The sequence below is a fragment of the Eulemur rufifrons genome, chromosome 11, assembly GCF_041146395.1.
Source record: "Eulemur rufifrons isolate Redbay chromosome 11, OSU_ERuf_1, whole genome shotgun sequence".
Classification (NCBI taxonomy): domain Eukaryota; kingdom Metazoa; phylum Chordata; class Mammalia; order Primates; family Lemuridae; genus Eulemur; species Eulemur rufifrons.
In genome coordinates this window covers 6,389,324-6,410,098 of record NC_090993.1, presented here as the reverse complement: position 1 = coordinate 6,410,098, position 20,775 = coordinate 6,389,324, and the positions used below count along the sequence as shown (strand labels likewise).

The window sequence follows — 20,775 nt, the reverse complement described above, 5'->3', positions numbered from 1 at the left end:
ACCTTCATTTCCAAAGTTGTTTTGGCAATTCTAGGCCTTTTGCATTTCCATGTAAATTTTAGAATCAGTTTGTCAGGTTCTACTCACAAAGCCTGCTGGGATTTCAATTGAGATTGCAATGAATCTACAGATGATTTGGGGGAGAACTGACTTACTAGTAATATTGTGTCTTTCACACATGTGCATACATTGTGACCCAGCAATCCCTTCCTAGGTACATGTCTTAGAAACTCTCAGACAAGTGCACCTCACATGCAAGTGCTAAGGAATGATAAATACAAAATTCAGGATCAGTAACTTTTTAGTCGGGGGACGTGATAAACTTGGGAGGGCCTCAAAGTTGTACCTCTTAATGTTGGTGGCAAGCACACAGATGTTTACTGAAGTGTTATTCTATATGGCATACATATATTTTACACTATCCTTTTCTATTTAATGTTTAGTAAAAATCATTTTTTAAAATGAAAGAGCACGGAATTTTATTGAGGGAGAGGAATAAGAGTAAATTAAAGCTTACACTAGTGAAACAGTGCAAAAGCACCTAGGATTCTTTTTCTTCTATGATTGTGTAATTGTTTCCTTCTTTATGCCATTCTACTTTCAGCCTATGAACTGCAAAACAATGTCCTAAATAATACCAGGAGTCACCAATGCAAAACTGTTAATATTGCATTTTTTTTGATACCCACCTTCTGCAAAGTAACCAAAGCACTTTAATATGTGGGAGTAAATGATGTTTGGAGAAAAACATCACAGAAAATAGTGCAGACCAAAGCTTCCTCTTCTACTCCTTTCTTCGTATTCCCAGACCCTTCTCTTGTATGCACTGAGCCTTTATGGCATATAAAGGCCCCTTGACAAATGGCTGTTTGAGGAATGTTTGCACACCTGTCAAATGGTGCCTGTCATCTGTCGAGTAACAAATATAAAATCTAATAACACAAGAGGAAAAAAATAACCTGTACAAACCAAGAAGTATTGGTGGCATCAGGAATTCAGCAAATGATGAGGCTGAGCTCTGTGTTTGTCTGGAAGCCCCCTGAACAGGGAGTGGTTCTGCTGTGTTTGTTATTTACGTGTCTGTCTCCTCTGCTCACCTGAAAGGCACAGACTATGCCTCGCTCATCCTTGAATCTCTAACTCGTAGTGTTGGTGCTCAATAAGTGTCCTTGACTGATATTCTGACATCTGTCTATCAATGCAAAATAATAACATGTTAAAGCTATCTTTCATGGTGTATTTCCAAACCTTCTGCTTTTGCGCCAAATCATGAACTTTTTGAATGTGTCTGTGCACTTTTACAATATTTTGAGGCATTATTCAAACAACGATTTGACACTGAGAAGCTACTACCAGTGGCGTAGATACAAATTAGTTCCCAGCTGCTTTTAATTAATTTTTATGTTTGGTACTAATGAAAAGGTACCTGAAGGCTTCAACTTGGAAGCCTAAAGACACTATTGATTACTCAGATGTCTCACTTTATCATTGCAGTTTAGCAAGACAAGACTCTCTGCCAAAATGTTTTATTGTTATGTACTCACTGCAGAGAAAATACAATTCTGAAGAAGAAGGTAAAGGAAGGAAATCATCTGAAGGATAAGCACACAAAGTTTGCCTGAAGTGAAGAAGGTTCTCCCAGCTAAGGGGTGCTGATATTTTTCAAGAATGTTTACTCAAGGTCTAAACATTTAGATCATCTGTAGGAAATCCTTTTGCTTCCTGGAGAGGTGAATGATTTGGGGGATCTTTGAAGAGCAAAAAATCCCCCAGTATCCACATCTGGATTTCCATGGTAGGGATGCAGGGCCTAGCAGGGCAAGCATGACTTGTCCACCACAAGCACAGGGCTACAGAAGGCTGGCTCTTGGCCTTCTTTCTTGATGACTCTGAAAGCAACTGAAACAGATGATGAAAGAAGAGCTTACTACTGAGGCAGAGGCCCTAGTTCCCCATAAGTCACCATTCCCCTAAGCTGACACCCCCTGAGTAATACATGGTGATTTTTCTTTCTTCGAGAAACATCCCTGTGATGTTTCAATATTTGGGCAACATGTCACACACAGCCTAGTGTCTTCTCAGTTCACTTACATGTTTTGCAAGTAAGCTGTAGAAAAAGTCTATGATGTGATGCCCGTTTTCCAGGAGGTACACAGAATTCAGAGGGAGAGGAGGCCTTGGGACCATACTTAGGCGTCTCTTGCCTGGACTTTGCCAAGTCTCAGGACAGCTTCCACCCACGTGCATCCAACATTAGCTTTTGGAATAAATAATTTGTAAGTATTTTGAGGGTAGGAGTTATGGCATTTCCACCTCCTCTAGGTAGGCTTCATAAAGCAGGAGAGTTTATTTTGCTTGGGCCTGGGGACCAAAGACTAAATTAGCTGAACCACCCCAAGGCACACTGCCCCTTTCAAACTCAGATGTACTTCTAGGGTTTGCTGTCGTGCTGAGAAATTAACAGCACTCGTTCTCTGAAGATTCTCAACTTTCCAGACACTTGGGGAGAGCCTATGTAATATGTAGTGTCTTGGGTCAGAAATAACCTTGAGATAGAATTCCATTACTTATTTTCTTTCTAGTCTGAGCAGCAGCTTATCAACTGTATCTGTCAGGTAGGTTTCTACCTATTTTTGCCTCTGCTTATGCAGTTTAGCTCTAGAATTTATAAAGATGAACAACATTGTTGATAATTACTCAGATGAAAATAATTATCATTTACTTGTCATATCTACATGTAGCACACTATTAGTAGGAGACAAACAGAAGATTCTGGTGTCTGTCTCTGTAAGTGTTTTCTCAGTGAGAGAGGTGAGAAATAAAAGCCAATGGGCCTACATGATGGGTGCAATGCGCACGACCTGGGGAACAGACACGCCTGGAGCTCTGACTTGGGGGGAAAGGCGGTACAGAAGCAACGTATGTAGCCTGCAATTCTGTATCCCCCATAACAAGATGAAATAAAAAAAAAAAGAAAAAAAAAAAAGCCAATGGGGCTGGGAGACTGGTCTTTACCACCCGAAAAATGATAGAAACCAACCTTTTTGAGATTTCCCAAGAAATATTCAATTTATTCCTGAAGCTAATGCTAAAACTCACCAACTCTACACTCAAACACCCAAACTTAGCATCATAGAATTTCAGAACTGGGAGATTATCCCATCCCATCCAACCATCTCCTTTTACAGGCAAAGAAACATAGAACATCTCACGGGGACGGAAGATGACTGTTGCAGTCATCTCTCTAACCCTGTAGATACATAATCTTAAAAGCCAGCTTGCTAAAGTTCTTACCATTCTTTTAAATAAATGAACAGCACCTTCTTCTGATCCTGATTATATAATTATTAGTCAGCAACTATTGTTTTTCAGTTCATCTGGGTGATAAATGTGAAACAGTACAAGCACAGTATCACCAGTTCTGAATCGGCTGTGTTCAATTTTACGAGGTGTAAATAAATACACTCTGAGCTTCTCCTGGGAATAAGAACCTATCTATAATGTTTCACTCCTGAAATTGGGTTTTGTAGAAGAAAGACTGGCATTAATCATCACCTAAAAACCTTCCATTGTATCACTGACAGGTATATTTAGTAACACCCGTGTCTTGTACACAGTGTGGTTCAACCTAGACCAAACAGAATTCTAGGAACTAACTGTCCATGACAAGAAACATTAACTAAACAAAAGGCATTCTAAGGCTAGACGTAAATATGAACAGGCCCTGAACTTGAGGGAACAACAAAAATTACAATTACTATGTTTAAACCGAGTAAGGGAGGTGAAGAGAAACTGTAAACATTTAGGAAGCCCATAGTCCAAACTTAAGCAGACAGGGCTTGAGCCCTGAGAGATTTGCCATTTGAAAGTATTATAAAAAGAGGAGTGGTGGAGAGTAATAATATTTATACAACTGAACATGGATTAAAGTTTCAAAATCTTTGAAGACATCAGTTCACCAGTTGGGAACCCCTGTTCTATAATCCTATAGCCCCCCAAAATAAAACAAATTCATTGCAGCGAGTCTGAATTATCTATTTTCTATTTATGTAAGATTATATAAGAAATTAGGGTGTCAGTATTTTAAAATTTATGCATAATTTAAAATGATACATCTCCAGAGCATCTCTGGGTGTTTGTAAAAATTTATATTCTCTCTCCAAAGATATAGAAATCATTAAAAAGACTTTCATTCTCTGAACAAAATGTTTGTCCAACGCTGGGTATGATTTCAAAGAGCTTCCATGCAGAAAAGTATCATACAACTGGTATCCACTGGAACACTTCGGTCATTCATTGAGGAAGAAGATGCATTGTAACTGGGAGGTATTCCCACTGGTCACTTATTTATAATTTGCATGATTCCTTCAAGGAACTGTCTTAGTCAGCTTAGGTTTCTATAACAAGAATACCATAGGCTGGATGGCTTCAAAATAGAAATTTATTTCTCACAGTTTTGAAGGTTAAAACTCTAAGATCAAGGTGCTGCCAGATCTGGTGTGTGGTGAGGGTCCCCTTCCTGGCTTGCAGATGGCCACCTTCTTACTGTGTCCCTCACATGTGGAGAACAGAGAGAGTGAGAACTAGCTCTTGTGTCTCTTGTAGGAGCACTAAGCCCAATCACGAGGCTCCACGCTCACAATCTGTTAATCTCCCAAAGACTCCACCTCCTACTACCATTACAACTCAACATATGAATTTTAGGATTCCAACATATGAATTCTGGGGAAAGATGAACATTCAGACTGTAGCTAGGACATTGTCAAACTTCTCTAATGGGCAAGACCCCAATTATTTTTAAACTGCTACTAGGAAAATATATGTGATATATATGTGAAATATATCTTCTAGGCCTATTCTCTTAGTCCATTTGGGCTGCTATAACAAAATACCTTAAACTGGGTAATTGTAAACAATAGAAATTCATTTCTCACAACTATGGAGGCTGGGAAATCCAAAATCAAGGTGCCAGCAGATTTGGTGTCTGGTGAAGCCTGGATCTCTGCTTCATGGATGGCACCTTTTTCTGCATCTTCACATGGCAGAAGCACAAAAAATGGACTACCAGACTCCCTCAAGCCATTTTATAGAACACTAATCCCATGTATGACAGCATAACCCTCATGACCTACTCAACTCTTAAAGGCCCCACTTCTTAATATTAATGCATTGGGGATTAAGATTCAATATAACTTTTGGAGGGACACAAACATTCAAACCATAGTAATTACTGTTTTCTGATTTACACTTTGGAAAACTTTCTAAAAAAGTTAAAACAACCAAGTGAGATTATGCCAACATGAACCAGTAAATTTGCTATTTTTGAGGCTGTTCCCTGAATACTCTCAGATAATGTGGGGAAGATTCAGTCCCTGCCTTCAAAATGCTTATAATCTAATTTAAGGTAAAACAATATATTTTCCTCTGGAGGCTTAAATTTTGTCCAAACTCTAAGTAAAGCATCAATTGTTTAATCCTGAAGGATTCTTTCCCCACCTTTTCTCTCTCTACCCCTGATATTCCTACCCTCCTTGCAGAACACAGACACACACACACACACACAAGGAGAAAATCTATTCTGCGCTGTCTCATAGATAAGGAACCAGAGGTACAAAGAATTGAATTGCCTTGCCAGATTTCATGTAGAAAGTGCTTGCTAGAATTAGAATTAGCTTTTACTCCACTAGATCAAATATTAAATAAGTAGGAAGAACACTGTTTAATGTCACTGAAAATTAACAATCTATCATACAATGTAGGTAGGATGATGTAAATAGTGTATAGACATCTATATAGTATAAAGACATTGTAGTATAGTATAAAGACATTGTAAATTCCAACTTCCTAAGAATTCAGATCTCTTGAAAGCCTCAGATACAGTTAAGGAAAAGTCAATTGACTATCTAATGAGACTATATTTGATAATTCACATATATAGTGTACTGGGTTGGCAAGAGGTTTATTTTTATTTTTATTTTTTTTTCATTTCATCCCATTCATTCAGATTTACGGAAGCTGGAAAGATTTCCCTTCTCCTACAGAAGTAGAATTAATTGCAGCACTTCAATAATCTCAGTGAATCCCATTTCCCCTGGGGAAATGAGGAAAAAGACCTAGACATATGTAGATAAAACAAATTGACAGGGTACGTGGGTGGGAGAGAAATGAGAAAACCATTCTAGACTAAAGGTCTTATATGTTTCAGACTCAAGAAGTAATAGAGGGATTTTAATGGCAGAATTTTGTTTCATTGAATCTCATAATTTATAATCTTTAAAGCTATTGGTGACCTTTTCCAAGGCAATTAATTTACTTACATAGTTAGCGAGAGCTACATCAAGCTCGCATACCAATGTCTTTCAAGGAACAGAATTAAACAGATAAAAGGAGGAAATCATAAAATGTAACCCCTTTCCCAGGTAGCCACAGCTTGTTCTTAATCCATCCTTCCATTAGCAAAGACCAAGGTCACATAGGTCAGAACACTTACAGCCCTAACAAGCAACAGACACCCTCGGTAGGTTCTAATTATACTGATATGGGCTAGAAACTCTATGAACATCACTGAAGACTGAATTTTAACAAGCAAAAATTCAGGAGGAAAAAAACTACTCAAATGATCCTCTGTGGGAGGTAAGATACAAGGAAAATTTTCTACACCTATGAACTTTGCCTAGCAACATGGTAATTCTCATTTCTAGACTGTTATCCTACAGGACCCCAAAGAAAACAGTCTAAAATCTATACTTTCATTTTTTAAAAAATATTTCTACATCTAACTAGGAATAGTGATGCTCCAAGACTGTAGGCAGTATCAGTTGCCACAGGGGAGCATATTACAGAGCATGAAAATTATAGAGAAATTGAGGTATGAGCCCCTGTTCCTTTTCCCCCCATATAACCAAGGCCACTTTCCCCTTCTTTGACCACTGCCCCTCCTCCCAGTTAGTAGCATCAATTTTAAGGACTACTGCAATTTTCTCATGTTCCAAAAAGGTGACAAGCACATTAGATATTTTGCTTAATTCTCTCTGGCAAATATTTTTTTGAGCAGCAAATATGTGGCATGCATGATACTAGGCACAGTATTAATATTAATTGTGTACTACCCTGTCTTCAACAAGTTCACCAGTTAATGGACTTTCAGGGGTGACGTGTAAAGGTATAAATATAAGGACCAAAAAGATACCACAAAGAATAAAATGGGGAACAAATTATAAACCACTAAAATACTAATCTAACAGCAACAACATTTTTTGATGGCCAAGAATGAAAGTGTCCAGGAAAAAGCACGTAGGACACTGGGTCCCTTTGCCACCTGCATCTGTCCCTGAATCCTTGGTTCTCATGACATGTAGCCCAGCCTCAACGGACACCATTCTAATTAATTGGTACAGTTTAAAATTGTAAAATATTAGCACTGGAAAGGACCTTAGTGATCATATAGTCTTATCTCCTCATTTTAGGGCCTAGCCTATGGATTAAAATATTTTTTCACAATCCCATAATTAATTTGTTGAATTGTGAAGACCAGAATGAATGCAAGTCCTATGCTCGTTGAGCTATACCATGCTGTCTACAGTTCATATGGGATTTGTCCTATACCCACCCAAATTCTCACTGCTTGGTCCACCCAAAGCCCCACCTTCACCGTGGAGCTCTTCTCTGTGAGTCTCACCTTTCTTTGAGCTGCTACAACACTCACAGGCTAAGCCACAACTGTCCTATTAATTACTCTACTGTTTCTTGTTGGAAACTCACAATATGCTGTAGGTCACTCGAGGCTAGGGACTGATTGCTCAGTACTGCTCCTTTGATCCTGGCTTCTGTTGGGCACAGACAAACCAGCTTTAAATACTTACTCAGTAATTGAATCATTTAATGTAACCTCACTGTTTCTGTTCATTTCTATTGGATATACCAAATATCTGCTATTACCTGAAAAAGCTATATCTGTCTTCAAAGTGGCACACCTACTTTACACAGGGCAGCCAAGTCAAGCACTTGTGCTTCAGAATTTAAAAGGAATGCAGGTCAGGTGCAAATAGGGAAAAAAGTAAAGTGTGGCATAGTTGGGTTTTGGGGTGTTTCTTGTTTTTTGCTCCATATGTACATAGACCTGGGATAAAGCACTTAATCTCTCTGACTTTTGAACTCTTCATCTTCTCTATGGCGATGATAATGTTACCTACTTTATAGGTGCATGATATTGTGAAGGTTACTGATAATTGTGAACATCAAGAGCAAACCACCTTAATGCCCATTTTCTCCATCCTACTGATCTTTGCCCATCCTTTGTCTCATCCTGTAATTCCAGGGAAGGTGCCATCAGACATCTAAAACAGTCTGAAAGTGGAACTGCTCCATAAACATTTGTGTTGTAACAGAAGGATTGCTGTTCTCACGGATTGGAAAGTACAAGCAGCTGGGACTAGAAGACCTGTGCTCTAGGTTTAGTTCCTCTTGAGTTGAAAGTTGCTCCTCTCAAAAATGAGCGCAATGATTTAAATGGTCACCCAAATCCTTTCCAGCTCTATCATTCTATTCTATTCTTTCATACCTGGAAGACAGGTGCTAAATAAGGATCAATGGCCATGATATTAACCAAAAAAAAAAAAAAGAAGAAGAAGAAAGAAAGAAAGAGAGAGAGAGAGAAAAGAAAGAAAAGAAAAAGAAGAAAACTATCCATTTAATGATACTAGGTCTATAGAAAACCCACGATGGTTAGTAAAGCAAGAAATCAAAAATGCTATTTTCTTTGACTCTTTATGGTCTATTTGAAGATGGAAAAAATGAGGGAAATTTTTCTTATTAAAATTAAAATAGTAAATATGTTTTGCATGTATACTATGTGAGTTGGCCACATAGTTTTTTTTTTTTTTTAAAGGACAGGTGGAAAAGGGATTTTTCAAGTGAAATGAAATTGTAATTAACAGGAAGACATATTTTATATATCCTCAAAGTCTGAATCTCAGACCCTCACATGCAAGGTTGAAACTCTTCCACTCTACCCCATTCCTCATTCCCCCTTGCAAGATTTTGGTATTTTGTTACTTCACAGTGTCTCTGAAAAGGAAGAGGGAAAGAGGCCACTCTGGACAGTTCCCAAATACTACAGAGGCTACAGGAGATATCCATGTGTCTATGGCTAGTAGCCCATTATTACAGTTCTTAAAATATTTAGTGTCCCATTTCAGCTGGTGGGGACCCAGGCATTCTATGTCTCTTGGATGGGATTGCAAAGTATCTCAGTGTCAATCAAATAAATTAATATTTTATCTTCATGGCATCATATCCAGGGCAGCAATAGCTTTCAGCCAAACGGCTGCCAGAAGTTCATGGACACTATCAATAATCTCAATAAGCCTCATGAGAGAGGTTGTTTTACCTGTCCTTAATGCACAGGTCTGTGGGAATAGAGATTTGTTTGTGAGCTTTGAAGCAAAACAGAAAATTAGCTTAACCTCTGAATCAATAGTTCAGAATGGTGGCCCCATCTTACATTCTTACTATTGTTAGTAGCAACATATTTATAAAATCACAGAGTTTAAAATTTATGGGTCAGTTGTTCCCAAAGGGAGACCTCCCTTTTTAATCCCTAATTTCTAAACAGAGCTACTGCACTTCTTCAAGAGAGTCATGGCTACAGGCAGTCTCTGCTTCTAGTTTCTATTTGCATTTTCACTAAGAAAACCAATGTATCATAATATTTCCCTCATTTATTTAAAATATCATCAACAGCTTATAATGGGCACACTTCCTACAACTCTACCAACCTGCTTCTGGCCAACAACCCCGTCTCTGGGAAACATGTAATGACCAATTAGGAATTTCTATTTTTCACTGGAATGGCTCTAGAGGTATAGGTATAGCATGGTGAGTAAAAGGAATGGGGCCAGTCCCTGGCACTTCTCTGACTTATTTTGTGAGAGCCCAAAGTTGAGCATCTCTGTCTATCTGTCAATATCTGTCAAGTACACAGAAAACAGAAGAGATCATACTGATTGTAATGAGGTGGGCTCAATACTCTTTAGCCCAGGAGGTAACTTCTGGCAGCAGGTGGATCTACTTAATGCATTCAGGATTCAGCAGGCATTTACAAGATGCCTGGTATGTGTCAAGGGACTAAGGATGCAGCAGAGAATAAATGATAAATGTATGAGGTGATAAACATGCTAAATACTCTGATTTGGTCGTTACACAACATATATATGTATCAAAACATCAAATTATACCCCACAAATATGTACAATTACAATGTGTCAACAAATAATGAATTTCAAAAAAAAAGAGTATGAAATGCCAGTTCCATGGAGCTCACATTTCCCAAATGATTGCATGTCCTGGCATTGCAAACTCTGGGGGTGAGAAAGAGGGACACAGGCCTGGATGCTCTTATATCCATAGAAAATGTAGGAGGAACAAGTCAGATGTCACAGAACTTCATGTCAGGGATTATTCATATAAATGGTGGCTTTGTGGTTTTAAATAGGAGGTAGGAAAATTATTGTTCTTTCCAAATTATAAGAAATAATAAATAATCACAAAGTTGTCTATGTTGTTTATTAGTAGCCACTGTGCACCACCCTGAATTTGAGGAGGTCTTAAAAGCTTATCCAATATATAGCATTAGTTACTTAGCTATTAATATTTTAACTTGTATTGGAGTATTTTTAAAATTTCCATAAATTATGAACAAATAGTTTCTCACAGGAACATGTCTTCTTTTCAACATATGATAGTAATTCTATGTATTGATGAAAAAACTTTAAAATGTTACAGTCATGCTTTCAAGATGCTCTTTCTGGTCACAACTAGGTATGTGACTGTGGTCAGGGCATTCCACAGCCTCAGCTTCCTCAGCTATGAAATGAAGTTATTCAGGTGGACAATCTTGAGGTTTCCATCAAGCCGTGTTATCTTATAATGCTAAGTAGATCGACGCTGTGGGTTGACTTTGTCCCATGATGTGGTAAGAGATGAAAGAGTAAATGCTATGGTTGGGGCAGGGGAGGATGAGGTAGACATACACACACAAACAGGGCAGGAGACAGAGGAAGGACAATGTGGTATGAACGCCTAAAATTAAGGCTCAATATTGCATGTGCCTTGACATCTGGGGAAAACCAGGAGGTCCTCAGGCGGCCTCACTGCAAGCTCCCCTCCCCACTGTGCTCCCACAGTAAGATCTTCTAGCCAAAGAACCCCCCTTATCAAGGAGTGCAGGCTCAGTTCCCGCTTACCCCTGAGTAGCGGGCTTCAGTTCCCTTCTAGTAGATGTAATTATTCAAACAAGCCAATCACATCCTTCCACGGGAACCAGAGGTAACCCCAACCTCTTGTTACAATGAAGGCTGCCTCCAACATTCCCTGCTTGTTCACGCTGTTCCCAAGAGCAGCCTCTAGGAGGCTCTGTGTGGTGCAGTGTTCTCCCCCTGCTGTGAATGTACGTGATTAATAAACTGCTGTCCATATCACGTGTCCAGTGTCAGGTACCATGTGATTATGGCATCCCTCTGTCACCAATGGGGTGAAGAGTAGGCAATCAAACAGACTCGTTCATGGGCCAAGTTACAGTACAGGGTTGATTCTGAGCACACCGAAAGCAGAGGGGTAAATGGCATCGGGTGAGCAAAAGACAGCAGAGAGGCCAAAAAGATGCAGCAAGGCTTTCTGCAGGCAGGTGGAAACAGCCACAGGAGGCATAGCCAGAGGGAGTCTGGTGAGATCAACATTGAAACACAGGACGCAGAGTCCAGGCAAGATGGTTGGAGGTGGGGACAGGGCTCCAAGATTTTCATAGGTCAGACAAGCAAAACAAAGAAAGGATTAGACCAGTTATCAAGACAAGGACTGAGCCATAGGGGAGCAGATATAAATAAATTGGTGAATGCTCAGTCTCAGGAAAAACACAGAAATTTGATTACTCAGATTGACTCATGGGATATAATATTAGCAGCCAGGTCACCTTAATCCCCAAGTTATTAATATCTGAGTGGTAGACTGGCAATTTCTATTCACTTGCCTCTTCTTCTCTGCCTTTTAATACACAAGACAGACTTGCTTCCAGAGGCTGGAATAGAGCTGATCTATAGGGGGAGTTTGGGAAGACCGCCAGGGTAATTGTGAATGAGGAAAATTCAGAATCCCAGCCCCTTACCATTCTTCTACCCTATCTCATTTTGATCACGTTTCTGTTCTGAGGATTAACACCAAATTTTCAAGACTATTATTCACCTATTTTAAAAACTACAGCGTCTATCCGTAGTTCTGGCACCATGCCAGGTCTTTGTGATTTTTTTTTTTTTTTTCAAAATAATTGGGTGCCTCATTAAATCTGTTAGCTAAACCCCTAGGATTGGAGAGTTGGTTATTGTCAAGATCACATACTTATTCCATTCTCTAATTTTTGAAAGTGACTTTTATCAGGATTATCTTGGCTCCATAATTGGCTAAATCTCTCCATTCCTTTTCCTTTCATTTAAAAACTCTATCCCGTTCTTAGTCACCGTTGAACACCCATTCATTTCCTGGGCTTTCTCATTTGAAGGCAGAGCTACTTCACTTGCATTATCTTTCCTCAATATATTTACTAAAGGCTTCGGTGAGGGCTCTTGTATTCTCCCACGCGTTGTAGGACTACGAACCATATGTGAAGTATTCATTCATTCATTCGACTAGTATTTATTCATGGCACACCTGATATTTACTAAGCATTGCGTAGAAACTTTAGGAACTTAGTGAAGAATACAGTTTTATTTTAAGAAGTGTTAGGTACTCCTTTTTGACATAAAATGTCACAATGAAACCACGATTCTTTTTCTCCCATTCCCTAAAAACTCTTCAGATTCTGGATCGAGGCTTGTACTTGTGAGATTGGTCCTATACTCCTATCCTGCCGACCTTTGCCCTCTGAATATGCAAGTAAGGATGCAAGTAAAACCTAAGTCAGCCTGAGTTAAATGGAACCTGTGTTCCACTAGTCCAACAAATCAGGAAACCATCCAGTTTCATTTCTCTTTCCCTGGAGATCTCTGCCTTGGAGCCTGTGCCTTTGTCTCCAGGTTAGAATTGGTACTCTTCTGGCCACCTGTACAGCTGTTAGGGTAGGAGACTAGGAGACAGGGCTGAGACTTGGATGCCGGGGCTTGCAGAGTGGGTGCAGGAGTTAAAGTCTAACTAAAAGGGGTTGATAACCACAGACAAGGATCCGCTTCAACCGGCTTGTCAGCTAGCTAGGTCACCTTACATGAACTTTCAATAATTACAATATCGTTTACATTGTGGTTCTAAAATTTCTCCGCCCATGAAATCACCATGACAGTTCCAAGAAAATCATATAAAGTACAAACATGGGAGGGAACCCAATTCTAGGAATTACCACCCAAATTCTTAGTAAAAGCCAACTCCTTAGCCTTGAATATTCTTCCCCCTCAATTAGTAAGACTTCAAAAGACCAGAAACCACTGCTCTTTTTGAGCCTGCCCCTCTCTCTAAGAGAAAGAGAGAGAGAGGGAAAGAGAACTCTCCCTTTCAATCTTTCAATAAAAAAAAAAAAAAAAAAAAAAAAAGCTGCTTGCTTTGGCTTATGTGGTATGTCTTGAAATTCTTTCCTCCCAGTGATCACCAAGAACCTGGAAACGCCTCCACTTGGAGGCGCTAACACAGCTATTCTGCATCTGTCCTCAGACGAGCCCTGAGGCTGGGTGCCTGACTTCCAGGATCCCAGCTCCATCTCTCTGTTTCTCCCCTTGTCCAGCATTTTCCAACAACAAAAAAAAAAATGCATAAAAGGTAGATTTAGGCACTCCTGGCTGTCTGAAATATCTTTATTCCTTCCTCACCTTTTATGGCGGGACTGCCTGGGTCTAGCATCCTAGTTTGGAGGACGATGGCCATGACCGGCCATGGTTGTTCAGCATTCCGAAAGGACTGTGCATTGATTTCTAGTGTTTCCGGGTGCTGCTGAATCTACTCCTATTCCCAATCCTTTGTTTGGTCCTATTTTTTCTCTTTGGTGTTCTAAAAATTCACTGTGACTTGCCTGGATTTTTCTCTTGCAGTTTTTGCTGCTGTCTACTTGGCAGTCCTTTCCCTCTGGAGATGCACAGTCTTTGGTTTGGGGAATTATTCTCACATCGTTTCTATTGACTTCTTTTTGTTTATTTATTTATTCAGGATATTATATGGGTACAAATATTTTGGTGACATGTAATGCATTTGCCCCACCCAAGCCAGGGCTACAAGCGTGTCCCTCCCCCATATAGTGCGTTCGGCTTCCATTAGTTATGGGTTTACTCCCTTCTTGATGTCTTTGACCTTAGTATCTCTGTCTCTCTACAGAACTTCCAGTAATCACATGCTAGGAGCCCCCCTCCTATTGTCAATTTCTTTGCCTCTTATTGTACTCTCTGGGAGATTTCTTCAACTTTATTGTTTAAGACTCCTATTTATTTTTTCAGCACACATATTTTTTTTTATTTCAAATAACTCTTTCCTCTTCTCTGATTTCTCTCTTTAGCATAGAATACGTTGCATCTTCTATTATGACTCTGAGAGATTAACTATGAGGTTTTTTTTTTTAAGTGTTCTTTTTTTCTATACATGTTAAACTTCCTCTGTTTATACTTTGGGGATTTTAACTTCAGTTTGTTTATTTTACTATAGTATGTGTCTTTCCTTTTAGAGGTTGTTCTAAAATGTCTGACTCTAAAACGTTTCTAACATTATTCCCTGTCCTTTACATTTGAAACGAAGATGTTAAAAAGCTGACTGTACCATTGTGCACACTGGTGGTCTTGCCAGCAGGTGGGCCTTGATGTTGCACGATTGAGCAGGGAGAGCTTTTTTAGTGGGACACCCCAAAGTCACTGGCTAGAGGCCTTTTCTGCTCTCTTGGGGAGAGAAAGAATCACCCAAGCTGCCGCCTGCCACTGAGTTAGGGCTTTGTCTTTCTGCTAAATCAGTCTCCACAGCTCCCACCTCTTTAAATATACCAAAAACGTGCGAACACCTCTAGCCAGCTCCTGACTCCTTTCTTCTCACAGTTAACCTCATCTTTTATACCTTTTACTGGCATTTTGGAACATGCACGTGTTTAACTAGAAACCTGTACTATTACTTTACAAATCTGATTCCTTGTTTAATTTGTTTATACAAATATAATATATAAGGAATTTCTTCACTCGTTATTCTAGAGATTCTTACTAATTACACAGAATAATACTGATCACCCAGACCATTTTTTCTTTTCCTAACTCGTGTTCCCAAGATATTAGTTTTTATTTATTTGTTTGTTTGTTTATTTATTTTTACTGGGCTAAGTGGCTTTTTATTAGAAAAAGCCAGGATTACAAAGGACTTAAGTATTAGCACTGGGGACCTGCTTTTTGCCAAAGGTAGGTACAACACTGACAGAGTGCCGATTGTACTGTATGTCCTCTTTGGCCACCTTAGGAGTCTGACCTCTCACTTTCCCAGCACAGGGCCAGGGCACCATGGACTTTGCCTCCAAGCGTGCAGCCGGCTACTTCCAGAGTTGTCAGCGCCTCCATCCGACACTGGCCCAGGGTGGCCTCATCTTCCAGGGTCATGCCTGCCAGGAGCATGGCTGGATCTTCCCAGGCAATGCCCTGCAGTGAGGCTATATGAGACTTGATTTGGGTGACCATCTCTTGGATGGTCACCTCGAGGGTGGGTAGCTCCTGAACCTCAACCCCACAGCCGCTACCACGGGGGTGGGATCTAAAAAGACGAAGGAGGGAGGGCGCGCATACCCTCACCGACGGCTGCCTGCCCCATCACTGCTGGAGATTAGTTTTAATTGTTAAGGAAAGTGGAACAGTCTCTTTTGAGAGAATCTCTTTTGTAACCAGCCTAGAAGCCTTGGCTGAACATGAGAGGAGGACTGTGGAGGTGGCACATGCTGTAGTCCAAGGCTACATTTTGTGGAAACGTGGGTAGACTCCTCCTGGTGGACCCACACAGCAATGCCTGGAGGACGCCGGCAAGTAAAAATAAACCTGAAAGAGGGCTGGGTTCCACCCCACGTTCCCTCCCAGGGGCCTCTCTGGCAGGGCCTCCTGCCGAATTGCATATTTTTGTCATGCTAGATTCCACTAGGCGGTGAGAGTAGTAATACAATTATCACATAATTTGCCAAAGCATATTCCAAGAATAATTGCCAGAAGGTGTGTGTTCGGCTTGTGCATCCATATGCTCCTGGTAAGATTTAGAAAGCAAGAAAAAGGGAAGGAAGAGAAAAGATTAAGTCCAGGAAAAATGAAAAAAAAAAAGAAAGAAAGAAAGAAAGAAAGAAAGAAAGAAAGATTGATTGAAAAGGAAAGAAACTGAAAAAGAGAGATGATTCCAATGATGAGTGAGAGAGCTGCTACTCTTTGAGCCGTACATACATTTCCTCTATCTAAATGCATCATAAGTAACCTCAATTAGACCTATTGGGTTTTTTTGTAACAACTTAATGTATGGATTTTCAAGTGGAATTTTACACGGCTGTCTGAATAATACAAGAGTGAATCCTGCAGCATTGTATATCATCCTAGCCATTTAGGACTGTCGACTCGGAACTGGTTCGCAAACAGAACATTATGAAGCTGTTAACTATAGCTCATTCTTCCTGAACCTCATTATTTTTCACAGTGCATCTACTGGTAAGCAAAATGAGTTGGATAGCACACAAGACCAGATATATGTTTTTTCAAAATAAACTCAGGGACCTTGAGTATTACAAAATCTTAGTTAATTTACCTCATTTCCTTCAGAACTATGCTTAAACCTCACCCCCTCTGAGAGGCCTTGTGTGCCAGCCCTGCCGCCACCACTGGCTCCATTTATGAATGCCTTGCCCTGACTCCCTGATCCTCCCACTAATCCTAGGTTTAGCGTGCCCCTTCCTCTCCCATGGGGCCAATTCCTATTGAACTGCTCCAGTTCAGCCGAGCCAGGTAGAATGGGACTGTTGGTCTATGACAAAAGCAAGCTCACGCCCTTTGTCTGACGAGTACCGTATTTTAAATTGGACACAAGGAACAACAGAAATGCATTCCTTCCGTCCAGCTTGGAATGCAGAAATACTCTCTGAATAATCTGTGGTCATTTTGTTCTTCACATTGCAAATCCTACAAGGGTAAAACTTTACCCTAAATCTACTTAAACTTTTTTTTTTTTTTTTTTAACAAACAAAATTTAAGCCAACCTACCATGGCTTACATGAAAACGGAAGCAGTTTTCTCCAAGCTGATATGCTTGGAGAGTATACTTGCAACTCAGAGATCAAGGATCTGTCTTAGTTGAAAAAAAAACAAGCACCAATGGGAGTTCTAGTAGGTCGTCTTTTCCTTCTTCAGGGGAAGTTGTTGCTCTATGTCATGAGAAATGCAGAGGACCTGACATTCAGAATAACTATGAAGCAATGTGTGTAGAAATAAAACTCCCCGCTCAGACATAGCACATCCCTTTTCACTTCTGTATGGCTCCTATTTTAAACAGCACTGCAGTGGCTGAAGCATTCACATTTCATTTCAAACCTGTGTGGAAAGTGAACCTATATATTTTCTGTTGGTGGGAACTTACGTTGGTGGGCTAAAATGGCTCCTTTATGATGTGGACTAAAAAGTCCAAAATTATAAACAGATCTTAAAACCTTTAAAAAAACGTTATGATCCTCACCCAAAGAAGACCTCCAAGCTTCCTAATGTACTTGACTAGGACAGACTGGTGTCACACGAGGACTAATAAAAAAATCTGTACTGAACTGAAATATTTATGTCTCAAATGGTGACAAAAAAGAGAAACCAAATGTGAAAATTCGCCTGGGTGTTCCCCTGGTTCAAACAATTCCCATTAAATGAATCAAGATGCTCCAGTGCCTTCTCATAGCAGGACTTGCCCAACACTTCTGTGATGGTTAATTTTATGTGTCAACGTGACTACGTCACAGGAGTCTCCATATATTTAGTTAAACATTATTTTGCTGTGTGTCTTTGAGGGGGTGTCTGCAAAAGATTAGCATTTGAATTGGTGGACTGAGTAGAGCAGATGGTCCTCCCCAATGTGGGTGAGGCTCATCCAATCCACTGAGAATCCAATCCACTTTGAGAATTTTCCAAACTATTTTCCATAGAGCGTAAACTAATTTACATTCCCACCAATAGTATATAAGAATTCTCTTTTTTCTGCATCCTCAACCAACATTTGTTATTTTTTGTCTTTTTAATAATAGCCATTCTGACTGAGATAAGATGATATCTCATTGTGGTTTTGATTTGTACTTGTCTGATGAGTAATAAAGTTGAGTATTTTTGCATATACTCAATAGCCATTTGTATGTCTTCTTTTGAAACATGTCTATTCATGTCCTTTGCCCACTTTTAAAAGGGATCATTGGTTGTTTTGTTGAGTTGTTTGACTTTCTTGTATATTGTAGATATTAGTCCCCTGTTGGATGAATAGTTTGCATATATTTTCCCCCACTCTACAGGTTATTACTTTACTATGTTGTTTATTTATTTTTCTGTGCAGAAACTTTTTAGTTTAATTAAGTCCCACTTGTCCATTTTTGTTTTCGTTGCCTGTGCTTTTGAGGTCTTAATCATAAATTCTTTGCCTAGACCAATATCCAGAAAAGTTTTCCCTAGGTTTTCTTCTAGTATTTTCATAGTTTCAGGTCCTATGTTTAAGTTTTTAATCCATCTTGAGTTGATTTTTGTATATAGTGAGAATTAGGGGTCCAGTTTCACTCTTCTGCATATAGCTGTCCAATTTTCCCAGGACCATTTAATGAAAAGAGTGTCCTTTCCCTAAGGTATGTTCTTTTCAGCTTTGTCAAAGATCTGTTGGCTATAAATACATGGCTTTATTTCTGGGTTCTCTATTGGTCTATGTCTTTACATGTATACCAGGACCATGCTATTTCAAGACTATAGCCTTGAAATATAATTTGAAGTCAGGTAATATGATGCCTCCAGCTTTGTTCTTTCTACTTTTTTGCCCAGAAATTACTTTGGCTATTTGGGCTCTTTTTGGGTTCCATGTGAATTTTTGGATTGTTTTTTTCTAATTCTGTGAAAAATGATGTTGGTATTTTGATAGGAATTGCACTGAATCTGTAGATTCTTTTGCATACTATAGTCATTTTAATAATATTAATTCTTCTGATCCTTGAGCAGGGGATATTTTCCCATTTGTTTGTGTCATCTACAATTTTATTAGTGTTTTGTAGTTTTTCTGTACAGATCTTTCACCTCCTTGGTCTTTTATATCCCTAGGTATTTTTTTTTTTGTAGCCATTGTAAATGGAATTGCATTCTTTATCTCTTCCTCAGCAAAATTTTTATTGGTGTATAGAAATGCTGGTTTTCGTACATTGATTTTGTATCCTGGAGCATTTCTCGTAGGGTCAATCTAGTAGTGATGAATTCCCTCAGCATTTGCTTCTCCAGGAAAGACTATTTCTACTTCATTTATCAAGGTAAATCTGGCTGCAAATAGAAATTTTGGCTGGTAATTTCTTCCTATCAGCACTTTGAATAGATCATCCAATTTTCTTCTGGCCTGTAAGATTTCTGCTGAGAGGTCCACTGTTAGCCTGATGGAGTTTCCTTTATAGGTGACTAGATGCTTTTCTCTTGCTGTTTTTAGAATTCCCTTTCTCACTTGCTCTTAAGACAGTCTCATTATAATGTGCTGTGGCAAAGTCATCTTGTGCATTGTATTACCCTGGGGATCACTGAACCTCCTGATCTGGATATCTAAATCTCTTGCTAGACTTGGGAAGTTTTCATCTTTTATTTATAGTTTTTTTTTTTACAATTTTTTATCTCTCTCCATCCTTGGAGATATCGATAATTTATAAATTTTTTTGTTTTATGCTGTCCCAAATGTCTTGAAGGCTTTGTTCATTCTTTTTTATTCTGTTTCTTTTATTTTTGTCTGACTGGATTGTTTCCACAGGCCTGGCTTCAAGTTTTAAAATTCTTTCTTCTGCTTGGTCTAGTCTATTTTTTTTAAGCTTTTAAACCTATTTGTATTCCTTCAATAAATTTTTTCTGTTTCAGAATTTCTGTTTGAGTTTTTTTCCCTAAGATATCTATCTTTTTGGTAAATATCTCATTCATATCCTGAATTGTTTTTTTTTTTTTTTTTTTTTTTTTTTTTTTGAGACAGTGTCTCACTTTGTTGCCCGGGCTAGAGTGAGTGCCGTGGCGTCAGCCTAGCTCACAGCAACCTCAAACTCCTGGGCTTAAGCGATCCTACCGCCTCAGCCTCCCGAGTAGCTGGGACTACAGGCATGCGCCACCATGCCCGGCTAATTTTTTTTTTTCTATATATATTTTAGTTGGCCAGATAATTTCTTTCTATTTTTTTAGTAGAGACGGGGTCTCACTCTTGCTCAGGCTCGTCTCGAACTCCTGACCTCAAGTGATCCACCCGCCTCGGCCTCCCAGAGTGCTAGGATTACAGGCGTGAGCCACCGCGCCCGGCCCATATCCTGAATTGTTTATCTGCATTCTTTCTATTGGTTTTTATATTTCTCTTACATCTCATTGAACTCCTTTAAAATCAATATTTTAATTTTTTATCTCGGATTTCAGGACATTCTTTTTGGTTAAGATCTCCAGCATTGGTAAATGCTGGAGAATTATTGTGCTCCATTGGGGGTATCATATTACCTTCTTTTTTCATGTTTCCTGATTCTTTACATTGATTTCTGCACATCTGGCATAACAATCACTTCCTCCTATTTTTAATTTACTT

The 20,775-nt window shown here is 39.3% G+C and overlaps 1 protein-coding gene and 1 pseudogene across 16 annotated transcripts in view; both read right to left on the bottom strand.

Annotated features, from left to right (window-relative positions):
• RGS7 (regulator of G protein signaling 7) overlaps window positions 1–20,775 on the bottom strand; it is a 335,498-nt gene that overhangs the window by 247,838 nt on the left and 66,885 nt on the right. The gene's annotated exons all lie outside the window — the stretch shown is intronic.
• On the bottom strand, window positions 15,362–16,850 carry LOC138393355 (ubiquitin-like FUBI-ribosomal protein eS30 fusion protein; annotated as a pseudogene).